This window comes from Malus domestica, chromosome 12 (genome assembly GCF_042453785.1).
Source record: "Malus domestica chromosome 12, GDT2T_hap1".
Taxonomy (NCBI): domain Eukaryota; kingdom Viridiplantae; phylum Streptophyta; class Magnoliopsida; order Rosales; family Rosaceae; genus Malus; species Malus domestica.
Window position 1 is genome coordinate 4280500 of NC_091672.1, and position 6586 is coordinate 4287085.

The 6586-nt window shown below is 37.6% G+C and overlaps 1 pseudogene; it reads right to left on the reverse strand.

Moving 5' to 3' along the window:
- Window positions 1-179: 179 nt before the first annotated feature.
- Window positions 180-916, reverse strand: LOC103408005 (uncharacterized; annotated as a pseudogene).
- Between the last annotated feature and the right edge of the window lie 5670 nt (window positions 917-6586).

Sequence of the window (6586 nt, forward strand, 5' to 3'; positions counted from 1 at the left end):
AGAGTTTGTTTCCCATTACAGGTTTGAAACTTTTGCATTGCGAAGCCTTGGTCGAATGTACCACTCAGGTTGATTTCTCCATTACGGTTGCTCTAATATATGTCTGGACATATGAGATTAAAACATAAGTGATATATGGTGGTTACGGTGTTGGAGGAGTAAAAATGGAAAATCGTAGATTCATCAGCAGCTGATAAGTTTCGAATAAGAACCCGATCACCACTCCACAACAATATATAGTTAGACTGCTTCCAGAATCAGTTTTTTGTGACTTCTTTAGGCAATCCCATAACGGTGTCAACCCTATCAGTATCACTGTTTCTACAAACGGAAAAATCAATGGATGTTGCAGCATCAACCCGCTAGCAACATTGAGTGTAATTTCCTCCTCTATCAGGCTATCGATCACCTCCTCTGATATGACATAAAGACAAACCTCTGCTCTGCGCCAATCACCGTTTCTTTTTCCAGTTTTTAAGGTTGGTTACCAGTACAGATCCTATAACTGCTGCTTGACCACCATAATAGCCTTGATAAAATTCCATGCTTCTTCCTTGCAGGATGGTTTCTCCCTTATTATCCCTTCATGCACCACCCCCGTGTCTGCAGTAATCAACAATGTAGCAGGAGCATCCCCATTCAATTGTTATCTCACTTTGGAGCCTTGAAATATTAGTATCTGCTTTGGCCTCAGCTAGAACCATGACCAATTCTTTAGGCTTATCCATCCTTATACTTTTTTTTTCATCAATATCTGCAGTCACGACTGTGAAATGGTATCCCATCTCCACCAGTATTCTCCGGCGCGCCGCCAACGCCGATCCGAGTATTATTTGAAATGACATCTCCTTTGAGTTTCTCATTTGTAGGTATTTAGATAGACCTTTATGAAAGTTTTAAGCCATGCATGTCCCCAATTCCATAGGACCTTCACCAATTTAAAAATTTAAGACTCAATAAATGAATTTTCAACTGAACCTACTATCTCTGCACATATTCCATATGTTACTATCGGATAAACTTCTGATTTAATGATTTTTCAACCGAAATTTTCTTAAAATTTCAAAACGTGAATGATTTATGATTCTAACAAATTAACAATTGCTTATCATACTGCACTACGGCAATAAAATATACGATGATTATACCATTTTGCTATAACATATGTATTATGCTAAAAATGCATTTCATACAATAACTCGTAGAATAATAAAAACATAAAGAATAGAAATCTTCCCCTTTTAGGTTTAGCTCATGCTCCCTGCACCAATTAGTGTTCAATGGCCTTGCCTCCTTTACAGTGAGCGTTATTTGCACTCTTCCAGTGAATTATTTGCCATTGTTAGACAACTTCGTTGTTGTCGAAGCAAATTCAGTGTATTTCTTTTGCTTTCAAGCCTTAAGTGCTTGCCGAATAAGTAACCTCATTTTTCTTCGTAGCTTTTGACTTGATCATGCTTGTGCATTATTTGCCCATGTACATTTTTGGTATGCAGCAAAACTTCATTCTCTTTCTATTCCTTCCAAAGAGAGACTGTGAATTGCATTGATCTTAATTTATAATTGAAAAGAATGAAGGAATTCTTATCTTTTAGGCAATTTCTACGAGCGTGTTGAAGCCTTTCAATATTGTTGGAGTGAGATTTCCTACAAGAAGAAATACCTTCACAGATTTGTTGACCGCAATCCTCACATTCGCCGAATCCTTCTTCGAGATGTCTCCAAAATAATCTTCCTCCGTAGCTTGCCTAGGCGGGGTACCTGCAAAAGATACTCTGACGCTCAAGTCAGTTGATTCGTTTCTATTTTCTGGATTCCCTTGGGTAGATCTCAGGTACCTGGTTATTTGGATCCTCTCCCTATTTATAAGACCGCATGCTTGATGATCAAGTCCCACCACCAGTCCTCCTTCCCACTTCCTTAATGGTCATCCGTCATGTAACTGCATGCCCTGGGAACAACTACCATGACCCGTCTCCCTCTCCCACTTCTCCTCCGTAGTGGGAATTATCTAGGCACGTTCCCTTGCGTATACTTCTTGTGGGCTTTTGTCTTGCACACCTCTTTCTCCTTGGATGATTGGTATTGGCCTATAAGTCGAAGCCGGATTTTATCCTCCCACAATTGCCCATTTTTTTCTTTTTTTACGCATGTAAAATAGGGGAAAATTGAGTTTTTCGATCTCATGAGGCCTTAAAATCGTACTCTTTAAAGGGCTGATACCTTATATGATTTTCGAACGGAGATTTACGATGACTGACACTACGAACATTACAAAAGTAAACTGGCAGGATGAACATTACGCAAGTGAACTGACATTATGAACATTACGAAAGTAAACTGGCAGGATGAACATTACGCAAGTGAACTGACATTACGAACATCATGAACATTGCAAACATTATGAACATTACGAAAGTACTGACTAAACTAACATTACAAACATCACGAACATTACGAACATTACGAACATCACGAACATTACGAACATTACGAAAGTAAATTAGCAGGACGAACATTACGCAAGTGAACTGACATTACGAACATCATGAACATTACGAACATTACGAAAGTACTGACTGACATTACGAACATCACGAAAGTAAATTCACATGACGAACATCACGAAAGGGGATTACGAAGACTGATAAAAGTGGACTGACATACAGTGGACACCGCACTTATTACACATATGTATACATATATGTATATATATATATATATACACATATACATATGTATATATATATGTATATATATATATACATATGTATATATATATGTATATATATATATACATATGTATATATATATATGTATATACCATGCATGTTTCCTCATCCCGCATATAATCCATAATGGCAGGCTGCACATCTGCACTTCTAATCTGCAAGCTTATATAAAGATCCATGGCAACTTGACATGCGGCTTTGACAAGAAAATACAATCATGGACATGCTATGATGCCACAAAAGTCAAATTCTCTTCTTTCTTTCTTTATAAATATATATATATATATATATATATATATATATATATATATATATATATATATATTTCGTTTTTGCCGAAACTACATGCACATTAACACTTGTTTTTTCCTCTCTTACACATCTATGTATATCCCTGCGAACATCACATCCTTGACTAGGCTATCTGGCTATCTATATATATTATTGTGGACTTGTAGACATCACATTCTTGACCAGACTACACATATATATCTATACATATATCTGGGTACGTTGGCATACATAGGCACATTCTTACACGCAACATAGGCATACACAAGGAAGAAAATATCGGTAATATCGGAAATATCGGTAGTCCGAAAACACGGAAATATCGATGGAAATATCGGGATAATATCGATATCGATAAAAATTACATGGAAACCACGGAAATTGTAAGAAAAACTTGGAAATTTTTAATGAAACTTTGTAGGATGTTTATTTAGTCAATTATCTATTAGTTTATCACAAAAAATTGGAAGGAAATGCATTGCATGATGGATTTAACTGATTTAAGTTGATTATATAGCGAGCTGGCAAACATTGTGAGTGTAGAAAATATGTAGTAATTAATGAAAGAAGTTTAAACACACCATAATCATTTATATATAATTAATTAGTACAATATTTGGAGGTTTTATTTAGGATATAAAAAAAAAAAGGGAAGTGAATAAAATGATGAAGAATAATGTGCCGAATTTGACACTTTAAATTTCTTACACATAAGAATAAGACTAAACTTTAATTTGGATGCCGATTATGTTTTTTCAAGTTCATATAAAGTAAAAGAATTGAATTTTGAAAGCCAGGAGTGTGTCAATTGAATTTTGGCCGGCGTGCAAGGTATCAATCTTTTCGTCTCGTCGAGTAGTACAACTTTCCTTTTTGTTTCACTCAATTTCGTTGAGTATTGAAAAAGTTATACTCATTTGAATCTTACCTAGTTTCCGGCGACCTCAGTGGCTTTCGAGGAAATTTCCGGCCAAACCACAATGATTCAGACGTCGTGTGAGGTACCATTCTCTTCATCTCTTCGAGGGCTACAACTTTACTTTTTGTTTCACTCAATTTCGTTGCGTATTGAAAAAGTTATACTCATTTGAATCTTACCCAATTTCCGGCGACCTCAGTGGCTTTCGAGGCAATTTCCGGCCAAACCACGGCCAGTTGGCCGGCGTGCAAGGTATCAATATCTTCGTCTCGTCGATTAGTACAACTTTCCTTTTTGTTTCACTCAATTTCGTTGCGTATTAAAAAAGTTATACTCATTTGAATCTTACCCAGTTTCCGGCGATCTCAGTGACTTTCGAGGCAGTTTCCGGCCAAACCACGACGATTCAGACGTCGTGTAAGGTACCATTCTCTTCGTATCTTCGAGGGATACAACTTTCATTTTTTTCTTGCTTGATTTCGTTGAGTTTTGACAAAGTTATGGCCGTTTAAAGTGGGTGTAAATGTTCGGCCGAAATTCTGATTTTCTCCTATTGGGAGAGTCCCACATCGCCCATACTTGCTCACTGCCCTCGCAATTTGTCCTATAAAACCCACATTCCCCTGCTAAGTAAGCCATATCTTGGTCGCCTTTTGGGCTATGATTAAGTGAAGTATGTGTTGAGTTTTCTCAACATAAATAAGTATTTTTTAGTATTATGTCACGATATTATCGATAATTTCGATAATATCGCGATATTTTGACGAAAATCATATGGATAGTTAAAAAAATTTCGGATCTCTAAAAAAACGATAATATCGGCGATATTTCGCCGATATTATCGATATTTTCTTCCTTGGGCATACCTTTGCGTACCAACATGCAAATCTTTGCACGTGCTGTTCATATATTCGTATATATCTCTGCACATACAAGTGTATATATTTATATGTCATTACCTTGAGTTCCTTCATCCCCATTCTCCTTCACTTCCTCTGCTCGGTTTCTTCACCAAGCCTGTGATTTCTCGTTCCAGAGTGGCCTCTTGGCTTCCAGGTAACCTTTCATTTCAAACCCCTATTGTGGGAATATTTCAGACATTCCACTTACGGGTACAAATTCCTCTTTTAAATAAAAGATATTCCCTTTTACGGGCAGGAAAAACAACGTCCCACTACTTGAGCTTTTACTTTTGTGCACGTAAAGCTCCATTTTCATTGGCAAACACACGATGTGTTCGCGGAGGAAAATCATTTTTTGCACAGATTCACCTTTTCGTTATTGTTCTTGAACCGTTCAACCTTGACTTCTTCTTTTAATTAGGTCTTTAACTATTCGATCTTGGATTTTCTTTTCCCGATCTTAGATTTTCGATCTTGATTGGGTCTTTGCCCATTCAATCTTGGGCTTTCTTTTCCCACTCGATCTTAGATTTCCGATCTTGATTGGGTCTTTGCCCATCCGATCTTGGTTTTTCTTTTCCATTCGATCTTGATTGGGTCTTTGCCCATCCGATCTTGGGTTTTCTTTTCCCACTCGATCTTAGATTTTCGATCTTGATTGGGTCTTTGCCCATCCGATCTTGAGTTTTCTTTTCCCATTCGATCCTAGATTTTCGATCTTGATTGGGTTTTTGCCCATCCGATCTTGGGTTTTCTTTTCCCATTTGATCTTAGATTTTCGATCTTGATTGGGTCTTTGCCTATCCAATCTTGGGTTTTCTTTTCCCACTCGATCTTATGTTTTCGATCTTGATTCGATCCTCAATCCATGGCTTATGCTTTTTAGCTTTAGAATTTAATGAAGTGCAACTTTATTTATCATACAATGAGGAGATGTCAGCAAACATTTAGGGATACACCCTTTGACATGCAAGGAAGACAAGAAAGGATTCACCCTTTAACATTGCTGGAAATAGAAATTTTAATATGGAAGACATAAACATGACAGGCTAAATATGGTACTTTCTTAAATGAATTGCGTTCCAAGGGGGTGGCACATACTGACCTGTTTCAACGTGCCTAAGTTTATAAGCTCCCTTCCCGAAGGCTTCAATCACCTCATATGGTCCTTCCCATATGCGTCCAAGTTTTCCAGCATTCAAATCTTTTGTGTTTTCCATGACCTTTCTTAATACCTATTCGCCTACCTCGAACCTTTTTTACTTGACCCGTTTTGTTGAAGTAGGTCGCAACTTGGTTCTGGTAGTTGGCAAGTTGTAGTGCGGCGATTTCCCTTTGCTCCTCGACTAAGTCGAGGTTATGGGCTAGCTGCTGATCATTCTTGCCATTTTCCACGACTAATGTTCTGATCGTAGGTAGACCGAGTTCCATGGGGGTAACCGTTTCAATGCCATAAGCGAGAGAGAATGGGCTTTCACCGATTGGCTTCCGCTTTGTGGTATTATAAGCCCATAGTATATTGGGGAGTTCCTCATGCCACCTTCATTTGCGTTGTTCCAACTTTTTCTTTAAGCAATCGAAAATCATTCGATTTGTCTTCTCTGCTTGGCCATTTCCCTGGGGATAACTTCTGGAAGAGAATTGTAATGTGATCCATTTCTCTATGCAATAACTTCTAAATCTTTGATTATAGAATTGTGTCCCATTATCCTTCACAATCGCTTTTGGTATGCCAAACCGAC